The sequence below is a fragment of the Cyprinodon variegatus genome, unplaced genomic scaffold, assembly GCF_000732505.1.
Source record: "Cyprinodon variegatus isolate N-32 unplaced genomic scaffold, C_variegatus-1.0 Scaffold655, whole genome shotgun sequence".
NCBI lineage: Eukaryota > Metazoa > Chordata > Actinopteri > Cyprinodontiformes > Cyprinodontidae > Cyprinodon > Cyprinodon variegatus.
The window spans coordinates 374,337-393,173 of record NW_015151108.1 but is presented as its reverse complement, the minus strand read 5'-3'; the positions used below and the strand labels follow the sequence as shown (position 1 = coordinate 393,173).

The 18,837-nt window shown below is 37.8% G+C and overlaps 1 protein-coding gene across 1 annotated transcript in view; it reads left to right on the top strand.

The window, feature by feature from the left end:
• Positions 1-1,068: 1,068 nt before the first annotated feature.
• Positions 1,069-18,837, top strand: part of sipa1l3 (signal-induced proliferation-associated 1 like 3) — an 86,511-nt gene continuing 68,742 nt past the window's right edge. Inside the window, exon 1 of the mRNA XM_015393741.1 lies at positions 1,069-1,179. The gene's annotated coding sequence lies outside the window, so the exon portion shown is untranslated. The remainder of the gene's footprint in view (positions 1,180-18,837) is intronic.

The window sequence follows — 18,837 nt, the reverse complement described above, 5'->3', positions numbered from 1 at the left end:
AGTCTGAAAGCTTGTTTTTGGTTTTATGCAATAGATTTTTTTGTATAATCCAAAACTTTGTTTTTTTTTTTTAACTTAAGAATGTTTTTTATTATTTTTTTTCAATGTGGCAAAGTCTGTACCACACTGGGAAGAATTATTCAAACAATCGATTGAAATAGAATCAAATAATTCTGTTTGATTAATCAGTTACATTTTTACTTAATTTATTTATTCATTCCTTTTTTTCCCAAAGTACATAAAATATTTTTCTGATTCCATAAATGGCACATTCTTTTTTTTTTTTCAATTGTTTATATAGTGGATTTTCATTTTCATATACAAACACAACATTCTGAACACATAGGTAAGCTGAGAGAGAAAAAATAAATAGTTGCAAATATTAAGGGTGTAAACATAGGTTTGGAGGAAAATAAACCAAATGTAACAAAAAAATAGTTAAACAAAATATTAAAAATAATAAACATAAATACAATAAAATAAGTCAAGTACATTATGGTTGTCAATGTTATTATTAAAAAAAAAACACAGTCAAGCACGATTACAAGTCATGTGTTAGATCAAGATGGGATATCCCATAGAAGGAAGTCAGGTGATGATCAAGGGTCCCAATGTTTGAGCAAAAATATCTCCTTTACCTTTCAAGTGGTAAGTATATTGCTCTAGTTGCATTGTGTCATTCATTACTGTTTTAAATAAATTAATTGTAGGTGCTTTAGCGTGGTTCCAGTTGAGCAGTTAAATCATTTTATTGGAGATCTAAATAGCACATCCTGAGCATATTAAACCAAATTGTCACTATTTTATTTTATTTTTTTTGTTTGTTTGTTTTTTTTTTTGTTTATCTTGTGTTCTAAAAGTAAGAATACGACAAAGAAAGTTAGAAATATCATTACTACTTACTGAAAAGGTAAGTTTTGTTAAAGTTTGGTAATGTCCCTGTAGCAGCAGACTTCTGCTGCCACCTGTGGATACTACCAGGGTATTGCAGCCTTGTGTTTCTGCACATGCGCAGCAGGGGTGCGGGCGCAGTTAGTGCCGTGGTTTCGGTTGAGCATTCTTGGCAGCGTCTAGCTCGGAGAACAGGCTGCGGACTGACGTTGAACCGACGGCCGTTTCCTCTTTATGCCTGGAGAGTTATTATTAACGGACTAACAGAAGGACCTGTGCGGGTTTTAGGTAAGCTTTCCAATTTTATCTGCTTTCTCAGGCTTGTTTTAGCCGAGCTGCGGCAAATATTGTGAGGAGCATAAAAGTGACGATAGAACTGAACGTTAGCGAGCAGAGCAAACAGTGAACCGAGCGACCAACTTCAGTCAGCCTCTCCACCACCATTCAGTCTGAGCTGAAGGCTCTCCTAGCTCCACGCAGACCTGGAAGTTCATAGAGAGCTTCAAATCTACCGCTACCCGCGATAATGTATTTACTACTAAATACTCTACAACCGCTCTCATCATTCATGGTCCAGTGCGCATGCTCTTTGGGCTTTTTTTTTTTAAATTGAATTCGGTTTTTGTAGTTTCTCTGCTCAATTGCGGGGGCCAGGCGGAAAAATAATAGTTAAAGAACCTCTACAAGTTCCAGACAATGGAGCTTTGTTTGCGAGCGGAGCTAATCTGCTAAGTTAGCCTGGAAACCAGCTTTGAATGCAGAGTAGTTGTACCGCAGTGGGAAGTTGTGCTGCTTTGTGAGGAGCGTGACAAATGTTTAGGCTGCGGCGCTAAACGGTTGTTTGCGGCTGTGGTTTGTCATGAGAGGGCGTGCAAGACGTTTTTTTTTTTTTTTAAATAGTCGTAGTAATAACAGGAGTGGAGGAGCTCCTATACGTGTCCGGACATGCACTGCCGGTTCACCTGTCGGAAGACCTGTGTGCTGTTGCACAGGTGTGTGTTTATACGTTTCTGTCCCATTTGTTTTGCCAGCCATGAGGAAATGGCATCTTTAGCATTAGGAGGATGGATTCCTAAGAGCAACAGAACATGTCTGCATTGCACACATTCTAGGCACATCATTATTTTGATTTTGATTTTATGATAATACAAGTACAGACAAATTACTTTCAAAAAACATACACATCAGCAGCAACACAAAATATGACAGCACTCATTGATTATCTATTCCAAAATATATTAATGTACATACACACAGTATGCAACACACCCCAAATCCCTTAAGAGTTTATACCAATACTGTAATCAAAATACACCCATGCTTAGCTAGCTTTACTCTGCTCCTTCTGCACCCTTGAAATCATGACTTCAAAAGCTGCTGTCTCTGGCATAAGTTGAAGCCATTCCTTAATTTCAGGTTTATTTGCTCTTCCATTTCCGAAGAATAATTCTAGCCGCTATCAGAAAACCTGTCATTCAGCTTTTGGAATACCCTCTGGCATCAATGACTTGTCTCCTAAGAGGCAGAATTGTGCAGACTCTGGTAAAGGTTGAATGAGCCAGTACTAAAAATTGTTCAAAACTGTCTTCCAAAGGTGCATTATCAAGGGGCAATCCCATAGTGCGTGGAGAAGTGTTCCCACCTCTTTATTACACTTCCAACTTTTGTTATCCTTTATTAGACCCATTCAGCATAGCTTACTTGGTGTGAAATAATACCTCGGTGCAATTTTGTAGTGACTAAATTTATTTCTTGCATCCCCTGTAGCCCCTCCCACATTTGAAATAATATTTTCTAGGCACAATTTCCTCTGTTTACCTTCCATCTGGAACTAATGAACACGCAATTATCAGGAAACTTGGGGCTATAATGTTTGCTTTTTGCATGGTGATTTAAATGGTAAAGCATGTGAGCATAACATCAGATCACTGTTGCAGTGATCCAGTGTTAAATATCTAGTGTAAGATAAACTCCTGTGGTTTGGAGCATCATAAATCCAGTTTGATCAGATTTCTGAATGTTGGATCACTGCAGTGACTAGTTGCACAGTAATTTATGCTGTATAATCCCAAAACAAACATGATCTTGCGCTTGTATATCTGGAAAAAAGCATTTAACTCTTAAATTTGTTAGAGCTGCACAATGTATGAGCATTTTTTCGAATTACATCAATGTTGATGAATAGTCATTTTCCTTACTTGTCTGTTTCTCTCTGTGACCTTTTGCGGCTGTAAACACCAGAAGCTTCCCATTGTGGGACAATAAAAGGATTTTCTATTCTATTATTCTTCATGGACTGTTTCTAAAGCATTGAGACCAACCAACATGCTTCAGTTATTATTGTCGCTCATTTGCTCCATGATATTTTTAAAAGAAATTAATATGTTAGAATATTGTTAAATGTTGCGTTCGGGTATATCATGACAAATACTTAAATGTGGTGATATTTTGGCTTTTACTGTAAATATAGAGCACGAGTAATAAAGTGTTAATCTAGGTTCTTGTTTCAGTTTAACTCAAGTTTTTTATTGAAAAGCTGCTTTTGCTGTTGTAGAAAATAAATTTACTTATGAATATCTTTTCAATGCGTGTCCACCTAACCAATTACACAATTTTTTAAAAGGTTGCTGTATTTATCATCAAGTGTCATCAAATATGTAGCAGGCTTATAGAGCTTGAATACTTGGAATTGGCCTATGGTTATTGCTATCCACGCAGCTCCTGTTGATATCCTGGGATAACTTTATTGTACTGCCCGACTCCATCCATATGTTGTTTAGTTATGATTTGATCATCTTTTTTTCCTCTGAGATCTTATAAAGACATGATCTCATTTTTTCTGTCTTCTCTAACTCTCCACCTGTTTGAAAATGCAAATTGCCTCAAACTGCTTGGTTGGGAAAAACAAACAACTGCTGTGAAGCATTGTATTAGTCATTGCACTAGCGTGTCCATGAAGTTGCCTTTGATTATTCATTATAAACATCAGGAATTTATAGTAAACATCTCGCAGAAGTGCTGTTGCTTTTTCATTCTCAAATTTCATGAATATGGAATTGAAAACATTTTGCAGCTCAGTGCCCTAAACTCTAGATCTACATTGAGATTTCAATAATGGTTATGCATTAAATTAATATTTTTTTCACAAAAAACATTTATATTAATTCCTTGCTCTCCTTAAACCCATTCAAGTTTAATTGTAATCACACAAACTAAATTTTAAGTTCTACTTATATTATTGTATGCAATTACAGTGCATCTAAACTTCAATTTATTGTTTTTACCAATTAGAAAAGTAACATTTTCTCTTTTGTTATTCCTGTTGGATCCTGATTCACTTTTGCAGCAGTATGACTGCACTACTTTTATAACTGACCTGCTGTTACAGACTTTCGTAAAACACCTCCTGGAGTCAACTTGTAGTCGTCTCCTCTGGGTGCGAGATAACAGTTGCTTGTGGTCCGGGATCAGTCTGAGCATCTCATATTTTCTGCTACTTAGTTGGGTGTTTCATTGCAAGCAGCTGCAGGAACAAAGCAGGTTGTCTTCAAAGGGATCTGGATGTGGGCCACCTGAGTGATTTATTTTGCCTGTAAACATTGGTTTGAGTCACCATGTTATATCTTTGCACAAATGACTCACAAGTTGTTGATTTCTTTCCTCTGTTCTTAAAATGACATTCTTAATAACTTATTCTCAGACTGGTAATTATAAGGAAAATGGAAACTTCTTCACCCAAGTTCCTTGTATGGATTTTTAATAAGGCAACCAAAAAACATCGCTTTTCATAACACTGTGATTCACAGCTGCAACACCTCCACAGCCACTCTGCTCATCCTAGCATTTCTTGCCATGTTTCCAGTTCAATCTTTGAACACATTCTTTAGTTAAATGCAGGTTAATAAGAAGACGGTACAAGCTTTTAGAATGCACTGGAACAAGCACATTTACTCACACACCATCTATCATGATCATGGATGTGTCCTGATAGGTCAGAGTGGGAGGACAAACCGTTAGAGCATAGCTACCATCTGGTGCGTGTCAGGGTCCATACTTAAGCCGCGGCGTGTGTGCAGCAGTATATGTGTTAAAGAGACGAGGATAAAAAAAAAAAACTGATTTAATACTTCCTTTGTACTATTGGTATTTTTTAAATAGCCCTTAAAGCTGCAATTTAAACTAGTCTTTCTTTAACTTTATTTGTATTTACTGATTAAACACCCACTGACAGTTGCTGCACAGGCTATCACACCTGGCCTCACAGCTTCCACACAGCCGGGCTTAAATGCAGTTGGGACATTAACTGACTTAGGTTGGCAGGTGTTTCTGTCTGATTACAGTTCAAAGTCCTTGTGCCTTTCCTTGGAAAATGTAAAAATGTTGTAATCAGGCCTATGCTAGAGTTTAGACACCTAATTTGGTCTAGGGATGTTTGTATTACAATGTTTTCCTACTCAACTGGCTGATATTGATCCATATATTTAGCCAGAGATGTAGCTTTCAACCGCCTATCCTTTCCTGTCATTGCAAATAGCAGTTTGGCTATGTGTCTCTGAAACTTAAAAAAAAAAAGCAGCAGCCCCACGGACAATCTTTCTTAACTGTGACAAACCTTTGCATCAGTTTGATTACCACCATATAAAGGTCACAAAACAGTAACTTGTATGTTGCAGAATTATCCTCATATTTGGTTTTAAAGTCTATAGTGTCCGATACAGATAGCATGCTGATAGTATGTCTCCCTAGTTTGGTCAATTATACAGCCTGATTTTATTCCCTATTTCAAACTAAACATTTGACATATTAGAAAGTATTGGAGGATTGGGTAGTGAAAGGCAATGGATTCCTTGATTTAAAAATGTTCTTAGTGTTGTCTGCATTTGTATTCGGACCCACTGAGTCAATAAAAAATGCCTTTTAAATGTAGTTAACCATGCATGTGTGTTGGGATATGTCTCCACCAGCTTTATCTGTAGCAGATAGGACGAGTGCAGTGCACAAATAATAATTGTCCTGCAAAAAGATTAGTCTTCCTCAGCTTTGGCTGCAGCTCCTCCAGAGTCACCATCAGCCTCTTATTTACTTTTCTGCTAATATTCTCATTGAACCGCTGCAACAGCCATGTCATTCTAGGCTTGGAGTTGTTATAATTTTTCTATGTTCAGATTATGATTTAACAGTGCTTTAAAATGTGCAAGGTTTGTCATAACTTTGCCTATTTAAACTTCTTCAAAACTCTCTCCCCTGATAGCCATGCTATGGCCCTTGGTCTCTTCAATTATGTGTTTTTATGAATGATCTTTCACAGAAATTTGCATGCAGAGAAAATCTGTTTATTAGTTGGGTGACTACTGGATATTCTATTGAGAGGAATCAGAGAAAAGGGGACTGAGTAAAAAATGCGGTCATGTATAATTTTCCTCATATGTCACAATTGTGTGCAACACTGTTTTGGTTTATTATATAAAAAGATAAGCATAAAATGCACTGAGGTCTGCATAGTTTGTGTGAAATAATGTTAGAGGGGGTTTAAATAATTTTTCCAAGTTGCTGAATAAAGCAGTGACATGGCAGTAATGAGTAAGGACCCTATGGATACTAATGTTTAAAGCAAATTGTTCTCGTCTAAGCAGGCAGCCTGAGGGTACCACAATGACAGGAAAAAAAAATCCATGTGGGCGAAAGCAAGCGTCCGTTCCGAGAGAACAGAAAACTACATTTCATTTGGTAATTATGTAAGGCAGTGCATATTTATGTAACACGGTGGTTCAGTGGGGATGTGTATAAAATGTCTGAGCAGCAGGTAAACACTTCTTCACATCCAGCTCTGGTTAATCTGTCCAAAGAGAATGCTATTCTTAATAATTTGAACCTGCTTCTTTGTGTACAATTGGTTTGGGTTTATGGATTTGTGTCATCCTCATGTGTTGGACAGACTGCAGGTGTACCAGATGAAATGGCATTATATAAACTGGTATAGCACTCCCCTCCCCCCACTCCTTTTGATGAGTTATCTTCCCTGGAGGGTCTTATCCATAAGTCAGTATTCATGACGGTGTCCAGAGGTCAGAGATTTACAGAAATACAATGTTTTCTGAAATGAGGGTCTCCTTTATGGAGGCTCTGCAGCTATAAAACATTTGCTAGGCAGGTAAGCAGTCGATCTATTAAGACTGTCTGTTTTTTTGTCCTCACACTACATCAGAGGTCAATTTCCCTCAAGGTTCTGTTTACAATCAGTGTCGTACTATTATCAAAACAGCTAAATCATTGACAACATGTATTGGACTGCTTAGATTATCAGATGGAATAGCTGCCCTCTCCGTCTCCACACAGGCTAAAAAACCGGACCGCATCTTTTTTCTCCCTGCTCCTCTGCTGCTAGATCTGTTTGACCGGAGTAAATATAGCCTGTTGGTTTTAGCTGGAGGATAAACACAGATGTTGAGGGCGCTTTGCTTTGCCACAGGTTGGCCAGTTTCCTGCCAGTGGTCAGTGCTGGTAGGAACGCAGCGAGAAGAGAATCCTCATCGTCCATCCGCACACCCTTTAACAGCGTTACTGGAGTTAACGCTAAGCTTTTAACAAGATTAATGGCGATACAGTGGCCACAGTGTAACACCCTGACAACATGGTGCATTTAAACTGATTTCCCCAGGCATGTGTTGATGTTTTTAAAAGTGGAAGTCTGGTGAAAATCCACTGAAGACAGCATAAGGTATGATGTGATGGAAGTACAAACCTCATATATATATATATATATATATAAACCTTTTTTTTTTTGTTTTACATCAAGGAATAGATGGCGCCTCTTTATCTTAAAACTGATTGTTCTGCACACACAGAAAACAAATGAGATGTAAGATTATTCCTGTTTATGTATCAAAATGTGTTTCACTGACCTTTTTCGTATTGTTTTTAAACAGGCTTAGGGTTGATCCATTAGAACCAAAAATGATGAGTTCTTCATTCTGATGCATTTAATAAACAAAAGGAAATATGATTAATCTCTTTTTCAGGCTTAACCTTTGATGCTGTTTACGGCTTATAGAGGGGAAATATATTTTCATCTGATCAGTAGACTGTTTTTTTGTTGTTTTTTTTCAAACTAAGATAATGATAATGTATTGATAAAATCAGTTCTGGTTCACTGCTGCAGTGGTACTTGGTTTTATTTGATCCCTAAATGCCTCTTTATGTGCATGTTTCCATCACATATGATTTCTTATATCTTACTCCCCTCTCTGTAAAGCTGCTCTCTCCCAAATGTGCTTCTTTATAAAACATTAGATGTTCTGTTACAGTGTTGTAGGACGCTTGGTTACATTTGGATAATTAAATATTAAAGTCTTCAGTATTGTTTAGTCTCTATTGAAACACTTAATTCCCCACAAAATATTCAGAAGTTCTTCCTTTTTCTATAGACATTAATGAAACTTAGAAAGACAGTTGCCTCTTTCCTGGATGATGGTTCTGTTTAAAAAGCTTCCTTGTATTGGGGTCTTGTTGGCGTTGTCCGGTGCTTTAAGGGGAAGTATGTGTTGTTACACCTGCTTTATTTTCATCCCTAATCAGGATTTTACTCATGGGGATAACAGGTGTTGTTTCCACAGAGCTCTATCATACACTAGTATGGGAGAAATGTTCTGCAAACAGGAAATCCTTACTGGCAGGACAAAGACACAGCTGAGTCTGTTACATCTGTTTTTTTTTTATTTTTTATGATGTGGAAAAAATTTATTAACCTACTGTCACATATTTATGCATCAGTTTCCTTCATATGTGTTTAACTGTTTGCTTGTTTTCACTTTTTACTTTACTGCAGTCCCAATTCAGCTTAAGATCCTACAATAAAAAGTCTCTATCTTTTGTGTATGGAAGGATTGACATGATGTAATGAATGCACTTTGAAAATCAGGTTTAGATTTATGTATGTTTAGAATGATGCAGAAGACTTCTGTTTATTTTACTGCCTGCATAAAATTACAAACATTAGTATATATTGGCTAATTACTGCTATCAAGGTATATTAGGGCTTTAAAAACCAATAAAGCTTGCCGGCATACATCTAAATCCTTCAGGTTTAAGTACAAAAGCACTAAGCCGTCTCCTAACCAAAACAAATATTTGCTTTGTCTTAATTATTTCTTTGAGGCCTGACCTCAGAGTTCTCTCCTGCACATTTTAGCTTGGTAAGCAGATAGGCTGAAATTTCTAACCGCTATGCTGAGATGAGGCCAATATGCTTTTTCTTTATGGGCAACTCATGCTTTTAACAACATTTACCAGCTTATTCAAAAATGTACATGTGAAGCCTGTCTCTTTGAGTACCTTAAGTCAGCGCTATGAAAACATGGACCACACACCCACTCAGATTCTGCCATTAGCTCAGACTCACCCTGAGTGCACTTGCAAACAGGTGAGCAGGTGCTCCTACCTACCAGTATCCAGGTTTTGGAAGGTTTTTCAAACAGCTGGTATGACAAGCAGAGCCAGCTTAAAATCACTGTTGTTGTTTTTTTCTCTACCCAATAAAAAGCAAAATCTTTTTTCATGCACTGATGTGCATTAACATGCACCGTGGCAGCAGGTGGATAAGTACAACGTTTCCTTCAGTCCGTCTCATAGTTCACTTAGGGGAAGTAAGAATGTCGTCTTCAGAATGGAGAAAGAGCAAAAGAGATGGGAGTGGGCTTAATTAGCAAAGAGACAAAATAGGAAGAAAAGATCTGGGTGCAGCAGAAAAGATAAAAATAAAAAATCCTTGTGAGAACCCTGGACTTGCTTTTATATATTTTTTGCATATTTATTCACTAAGTGGAGGATCAGTGCTTCAGATGTTTTATGGATGAAATACTTTTTAATTGAACACAAATATTGTAATATTGCAACATCATTATATTGGCAATATTTTTCCCAGCTATCAAAATAAAATGTATAAATTAAAAAGCTAGCGGTGTAAAGGTTCATCAGAAGACATTGATCATTTAGTTATTTTGGTATCCATGTTGTTTGGGGTTTGAGTCAGTCCAAATATTTACTTAAATTTTACTTTAAAATATTACTAGTTTCAATGATCATAACAGTATGAAATGTCTTTTGGAGGAATATGTGCTGCTTTTCTTTTTTATATATAAAATAGAATGTTATATTTTTAATTTAGGTGTATGTACCATGTAACTGTGGTATTTATATTGAAGGTTATTATAGCGTTATAATTTTATACCAGCTTGCGTCTTTGCAGAGCAGCCAAAAAATTAAGTTAGAGTGGCTAAAGTAAGTACATTTCTCTGAGCTAGAAATAAACTTACTTTTGAAGAAACACTTGTTTGAAATGTGCAATCAAAAATAGCAATGAGTGGGAATGTTTAAAAGCCCATCATCTGAAGGGAAAATCACTCGATAAACACAACACAATTATTCAGCCCATTAAACACTCTTAAATCTGCAAGGTTTATGTGGATATAGCTGCCTTTTTGTCTTTGCTTCTATACGGCTCGTATTCTTTGCTGCCTTCCAGGGGTCAAGCTGTCAGACAGGAAGTGAATGCGTACCATAGTATGCGTGTGTTGCGGAGATGAGTGTTGATGTGAGTCAGTCATTAGGCATCAGGGGAAAGAAGTGGCCTTACACTGCAGTTCAGATCTGTCACACAGACAAATGACCAGCTCACAGGAGATGAGTAATGCCCCTGCTTTCAAGATTAGAAAAATGTCAGAGAATCTGACTTAAGCATGCAGCTGAGATCCTGAAGGTTCTCTTTGTCCATGCATTGTTGAAATAGTTTGTGAGCTCATGGTAGTTTCCGGTGAGGCAGCATGTCGAAACCAAAGGGCGTAACAACAGTGGGAAAGATGTGGACAGATCTGCAAGCTTTCCCTTTCTTCCAGCACGATCCTTTGCTATCTAAACATGATCATCACCCTTACATCTATAGGTTACATCCTCATTTAGTGGGAAAAAAAAGTAAATATTCATGTTTTATGTGTAAATGTTTATGATATAACTGTACTCCTGTTATCAGATGGTCTTTCACATACGGTCCCCCCTCTGTCTAATATGACAGGTTATTAGAGCATACTGTAGGCGCATTGTTTTCATGCTAATTGAGTGCAGCATGTGGTCATTCCACAAATACCACTTCCTCAGTTTAATACAGTACTGTATCAAAATATGCATGTCTTTTTTTTCTTTTTCTTTTTTTTTTCCCAGCTCTTTTCCAAATCAGATTTGGAAACACGCTATTTAGTGGGTTATTTCCAGGCAAGTTCATTTGATGTGCTCTGCTCAGTGACGGTCTGGAATGCTAATTTGTTTATGATGTTGATGAGACAGAGTGGCGGAGATGGTAGGTTTGTTCTTAGTGGAACGAAGGGGATTTTCCTTACAAAGATAAAACATGTTTGAGTTTGTTTTAGTATATTTATTTCATGATTAGATTATCATTGAACCTCATCCCAATCAATGACTTGTTGACGTACATTGTTGTGTTCAGAAATAACATAGCCTAAGAGTGCATTCACTCAACAGCTATTTGTTTTTACAATTTTATTAGTGAAGGTTTAATTGGAACTAATTTAATTATCAATTATTCGTGAGTTGGAGTATAGTGACTCTAAATCATGCCTTTAGCTGACAGAGCAACCCACTTAGAGCAGTTACTATACCAACTTTGTAAAAAAAAAAAAAAAAAGTTAAATATTTTGCATTTAGAAAAAAAAAACATATTTTATATCTGTCAATATGCTCTATCCAGAACTCCACAACGCGACATCCAACGCGACAGTGCCGTTGGATGTAGGAGTTTGCCCTGAAATCGAAGGGTTGGCGGTTTAAGCCCCGACTCCGACTTTCAGTGTCGTTGTGTCCTTGGGCAAGACACTTCACCTGCATTGTCTACTGATGGTGGTCAGAGGGCCCGGTGGCGCCAGTGTACGGCAGCCCCGCTTCTGTCAGTGAGCCCCAGGGCAGCTGTGGCTACAATGTAGCTTGCCACTATCAGTGTGTGAGTGTGTGCGTGAATGGGTGAATGAATGTAGTGTAAAGCGCTTTGGTCAAGTCTCCTAACTTGAATAAAGGCGCTATATAAGTACATGCCATTTACCATTTAACGGTTTAATTCTGTTCAAAAATCTTCTTTAGGAACCTTTTGATATCTGATTATTTATATTTTTATCAAAAAAGTTATTGACAAATCAATTAGTTAGCAAAATAATCGTTTTGAGATTACCGTATCTAAAGGGCCAGTCCAGAATGCACAAAAAAATTTACAAAAACATAAAGATTTTATTGTCTTGAAAAGAGACTTGAAAAGTCCAGTCAAACAAAATCTTTACATAATCTAATTTGGTCTAAAACTAAAGTGAACTGTTTGTAGGTGTAGGCCAAGGAGCAGAGGAGGGAAAAAGGAAGTGAAAGCGGTTTGGGTATTTCTTCACAGACCTTAGAGGCTGTTATCATCGTGGGAGAGGAGGAGGAGACGGATGGGCTGATAACTCAAAAGGAGTGAAATGGCCTAATGAGAGGAGGGAGAGGAGCACAGATACCGGGAAGGGCTGAAAGGGAGGCTTGTTGGAAGAAGAAAGCCTGTTCATGTTCTTCCATTTCCTCCAGCACCTCCTTGAATTCATCCTGCCATTTTGTTCCCTTTTCCCCCTGGTGACCTCTGCTGCTGAGATCTGATTAAAAGAGCTGTCATTCACTGTGTCAGGCTAGGCTTCACATTTAAAATAATAAACATGACCAGCAAAATGTCAAACAAAACAAATTAGAAGTACATTTTTGACCAATAATATAAACCAACTCCTAGATAGAGATGAGAGCCTTGGAGATAGGGGAGGTTTTACGATGTGTGAATCTATGGAGGAAACAGTGTGGTTGTCTCAGGAGAGGAGGTGTGTGTGGATGGTGTCTTCTTGCTTTAATGAATGGGATTAAGAGAAGAAACAGTAGAGGAAGGAGACGGGATGTTTTGTCTCTGTGAGTCAGCTACCTGGTGACCGAACAGGTTTGGAAGGTCACTGTTATCACCCATCGCTGAAACTAGCTTGACCCACTTTGCTGCCTAAAGGCAGACCCCTTCAACACCTCTCCTCTCCTCTTCCCTGTCCCAGACATGCACTCAGACAACCAGACATGAACTCTGCTTCTCTCAACTGAAGGATCTTTATGCACACATGACTGCATCCATTAGAAACATTTCTGCCATATACTACAACTCTACATGCATTTCTTCTCCCTTGATGCAACTGTATGTATTAAAAATGCAGAGTGATCTAAAAGGGATGGTTATTTTCTCATTTGCAGTAGTATGTCAACAAACTTCTCTCTGAAAATCTTTTTAAAATTGAGATTAAAAAGCAAGGACAAGGCCTCTGATTGTAGTATGCTTTCAGAATCAGCCACATTGTCATGAAATGAGATGAAATGAGATGCATATTTTTCCCTACATGACCAAATTCCTTTAAACACACCCCATCTCCTCCCTTTACTTTTTGTCCTACTTTCCTCCTCTAAATATTAAGCCATTAGTCAAACCTTTTCATTACAGACCATAGCTGCATGACTGGAAAACAAATAGGCCTCTGTGAATACATGTGCAGCTCGGTGTGGGCGCACGTGTGGCTGCAGGACCACACCCTAGAATCACACTACAGTTTAAACCAAACACAGGGAAAGAGAAATGGATGCTAGAGGGATGAAGCTTGCCTTGTTTGTTCTTGCACTTTTTGATTACTTAAGATCACAGAGTGAAGTCTTAGGGCTGTGGCTTTCACTCATGTCTCAGTGTTGTTACTACCTGTTCAGCTGGAGCTCGATTTTAGAGAAATGGAGAAAAAAAAAAAACCTCTTTGTTGAGATTTCATTATAGTTTACAGAGATCTTTTGCTCAGCTGTTTTTACTGGCCAGATTCCACTCCAGAGATGCCGCTTTCAGTTCAGATGCCTAAGATAGCTTTGAGGGGTGAAGACTTCTTTTCAGTAGTACGATTCCACTTCCGTCCTGTTGCTTGATCGGGAGTTTCAGGCTGCGGTTTCCATCAGTAATAGATAATCTTGTTAGTTAAACAGTTATCTAAACATCTTAAACTTTTGTCATATTATATCTAAATGCTTTCATATGTTATATTGGGACTTAAATGAATAAGTTGTCCTGCACCTTTTAGATGTGTCTCTGCATCCACACCTGAATTCTCCATCTGGCAATCTGATCGGCTAGTCTTAGTTTGTTGGTTGCCAGAAGGACAAAACATTTCTGAGGTTAATGTTTGGTGGAAAGGAGAGGGGTGGTATTTCAGGAGCTAGGCTTGGCCTCTTTAGTTCCTGTGAAAATGACCATTTAATGCTTCCATCTTTGTGGGAACAGCTAATGAACCCTTCATCTTCCAGCATGAGCGTATACAAGTGTACAAAGCACAGTACATATGTGGACAAGAGGGTTGGGTGATGGTGAACTGGTCTGGCTTGCTCAGAGTCCTGACCTTAGCTCTATAGAACTTTCTTCCAGATGAACTAATGCAGTCCAGGAGCTAAACGCTCCTCAAAAATCAGTTTATAATCTAAAAAATGTTTCTCTAGAAGAATGGGCAGAAATTCCCCTGAACACTTCTAAACCTTATGGACAGCTGAAGCCGTTCTAGCCTCCAAAGGTGAACCAACAATGTGGAACAAGAATGGGATGATTAGTTTTTATGCAAGTCAAGGTAGCTAATGCTTTGGGCAGTATATTGAACTTCACAAGAGCTCTAGCTGAATACTTTGGTCAGGGAGTAGTTAAGGTTGGAGGATACGGCTAAATGCTTTATCAAAATATATTTCTTAATTCAATCCATCTAATATATTATTTCAATATAAACAACAATAAACCTCAGAAAGACTACCAAGCCTATGACAACTATTTTGTGTTTAAGTTTATAAAAATCATACAATTAAATATTTTTAGAAATACTTGCTTTAAAAAACAAAATGCATAAAATGATTGTGAAGTATATTTAAATTTAGAAAAAATTTTTCAACGTATACATTTATTGAATAAAATTATACTGTGTTTGACATTGATACTGAATTATTGTTTAGCCCTTGGTGTATAGATAAGCATGTATTATATTGTTTATTATAATCTGGAGAAAAAAATCTAACCATGAAAATTTTGAGATTTGAAGTGACAACAGTGAATTCCTCTAAATTATGTTTTTATAAACCGTTTGCCGACCAGTCAGGCTCATGCGCTTGAACCAGGTTTTGGTTGTTTTGGCAGTGAGGACAGGTACCAGATTCTACTGGAGAATGGAATCTGCATCCCCACCAAGCTTTTCAGAAGAAGAAAGCAGTAAATGCTTTTAGATTTCCCAGTCAAATGCTGTGTTGACAGATAAACTTCAAAAACGTCAGGGACCAACATCAGCTGATGACCTGGCATTCCCTAATCGACACTCACTGTTGAAACTGGACTTTAAGCAGGGTGGATTCTCAACCATTATCTGGGGGAAAAAAGACTTTGACCTGCTAAGCAACAGGTCACTTCTTTTTCTCTGTAGCCACTGTTAGACACTTCTGACGTATCTTGTTTAGGAGTGGCTTGAAACAAGGGACTGTGACATTATAGAAATGATTTATCGCTGGTCAGTGGCTGTTGCTGCTCTGGGTGCAGCATAAGTCTGTTCCTTGTGAACCTGCCTGATGTTTTTGAATTGATTTTGCTTTATAATCCCCTCAAGGCTTTAATATCTGCTGCTGGTGCACAGATTTTCATCCATAGTTTTTCCTTCCACCTAACTTCACATTGATATACTTAAATCTGTGTTCTCTGAACATCTAGCTTCTTTTTTAGCCTACCCTTTATTTGGAGATGGTTAACGACTCTCTGTTGGTCAACTGACAGGTTCATCTTCCAAAACTTGGTGACATGAAATATATTACTTAAACAGCATGGTGTTTTGGGCTTTCATTATCTGTAAGCCACATTGATCAAAATGACAAGAAATAAAAACTTAGAACATTTCACATTTCTATTGAAACTTTCACTGATATCACCCATTACAAAAAAGCAATATTTTCTGTAATTGGTGACCAAAAATGTTACCAAATACCATAAAAATATAGAGTATTTTTATGCTATTCTTGCTTTTGTTCATCAAGTTGTTTCTCATTTGGCTTTGCTTGGATGTAAAAAAGAAAGAATTCAAGTTTGTCAAAAGTCTTTACTACTTCCCTGTTGTGATAAGATTGCCACAGATTTTTATCTGTCTCAGGTCTGACAGACCTTTACCAAGATCCTGTCTTCATCTACCTTGACAGCTTCTTCATTTGCGCAGCTTAAGGACACACAAACACTCTGCCAACACAAGCCGCACCTTTCTCATGTAATCCTATTTCAGGAAGGACAAACCTCTCTTTATAATACCTTCTGAATAGACTCTGCTCACCTGTACTCACCACCTGCCTCTCCTTTGCCAGCATTTGTGTGTTGGCTTCTGCTCAAAATTAACAACCTCTCAACAGCTTCCTTTTGTTTTTGTTTATTTTAATCCCAGTTTTCAGATAGAAGTAGAGCTGTATAAATCAGCCCACACCTTTTATCCTTTATAGTCCTTAGAAAACAAGTAGAATCTGTCAGTATGGAAATTAGCAGGTCAGATGCTAGAAGTGGAAGTAGGTGTTGGCCAGGAAAAGCTGCCCCCACTTTCAATAGATGAATTAAAACGTTTTCATGCTGTTTTTGAGAAAACGTTTACCCTCTGATTTACAGGATTATTTTTAAGAAATTTACTAATCTAAGTTGAAAGTTGACAAGCCTGCCTTAGAATTTCAGATGAATTTAAATATCTGTCTGCTGATGAAAAAGACTAATGTTAGCTATCCGTACATGGACCGAGGTATTTGGAATTAACTTGGCAATCAGAATAAAAATAAGTCAATTATACACACCGATCGTAATGTTATGACGGGGTTCAGCTAAATTACAATGACATTCTATTGCAATTGAGAGGGGTAGTTTATGCTAATCCATAATCCAATCAGCATCCATCTAAACACTTATTTGGATCGTACTATATCACACCAACTGATGCAAACTGTGCTTACTGCATGTGTATGTGGAGGACAAGCAGCAGAACAAGTCTCAGAGGGATATTACCTCCTTCTAACAACTCCTGTAGCTTGATTGTGAAAAGATATTATACTTCAATGGCTTTCAGAACCTGGTACAGATCAACACCATCAGAACCAACACTGCATCTTTTTTTTGTATATTTAGTTTTCTACATTATCAGTGTGGTTGTTTAAGCAAATAGGGAAAACTATTCATCAATTCTATCAAGGAATGTTTTGTGTGTAAACATGTCTCCTTTTAACTTCCACGTTAAAGCTTTTTTTGGTATCAGCTTTTTTGTTTTGTTCTTAGTTTTTTTTTCATTATGCCTATGTGTGGAGTGTTTATTGGTTTGGAAAAACATCAGACTTTGGACCAGCTTATTCTACAGGTTGATTCAAGTTAAAAATCGATTCTGGTCAGCAGCCATTTGTTTGATGCATCTCTAGTTGGATGCAACTGCTACAGCCAGTAATTTACTAATAATAAGTACAGTAAACCAAAGAAAGAATCAGGGGGGGAAATGAAAACTGCATTTCTTTTTTTTTTTTTTTTATATATAGCTGATTTATACTGTTTGGCGTGTGTCGTATGGCGAGGAAATGCCAGAAAATGTGACACCTTTGAACAAAGCAGAAGGGGAAAAAAACAAAAAACAGCTGTTAAATAAATTGGCTAGCATTACAAAGAGGGTGATGTTCTTCTTCAGGGTCTTCAGTCGTTTTGTCAACAATGGAATCATACAACAGTCACAAAAAGTTAACTGACCTTTGTTTCTGTTACTAGTTTGGTGGTTTTCAAACCCAAAACCTTTTTCACTAGAAGCCACCCAGTATGAGCAGCACTTGAAGCAGTGTGTGAAGCTGGTCTGTTTGTTTTTCTCATAAAAATCTGAACCCACCATGGGTTATTCGCTTGCAAAAAGAGTCAGTTTTCAAGGGGGACCAGAGCATGCTTCGGCGCTCCGCCCAGAGTTCAGATAAGCTTTCACACCTGCACAAACGAGGCCGACTATCTAAAGAAACAAACAGATCCATTTGCAGCACATTAAACAGCTCTGGTGTGAAATCCCCCTTAATATTTATGTTTGTCATGTCGCTGAGCGTTTCCTGTACACTTAGGCAGTGTTTATATCAAATCAAAACCTGTTAGTTTGATAGTAGATCAGTAGATTCCCTTAGAGTAAATCTGATCCTTGTAAACAGGTGTGCTTAAACTAAACCCGATACAAAAGCTGTTGATCTTTTATTCCTCACTTTGGAAGAAGGATCAGCCTTCTGGCAGGAGGGAGTTGCCTTGAATGAGGAATCAATGCTTTAGCAGCACAAAGACAGTAATGGGTGACTTCAAGAAAAGAAGAAGGATCTCTTTAATGAGAATATAAAGGAAGCCAAGGGCTTATAATAGAAAAAAAAAAAAGAGTTTAGACAAAGAGCCTGCTTTCATTTGTAGCATTATGTATATGTACACATTTAAAAGGAAAGCTACCTGCGCTACTGGTTGCCCCCCTGTATTATCTACCATTCTTTCAACTCTTTCTCCCAGGGTGAGTTTCTACCGCTCTGTGTTTTGGTGTTTCTCGGTCTCAATGGAACTACTGTAGTCTCTTTGCTAGGTCCTGCAGGCACACAGTGTCTGCCCTCTTTCTGGAGCATGGGACTGTGCCAGCTCCACTCAGCTGCGTTACTACAGTTTCACCACGGACTCATGTTACCTCTGTGTCCGCTTGGAAACGTTGTGTGAGAAGGGGGCCGTTTTGTTTGGTAAAGAATCAATGTGGACAGTGGATGTATTATTGTTCTTTTATAGCATCACAGAGGTGTTAACTTTTGTTGCATGCATTCAAACTTTGGTGC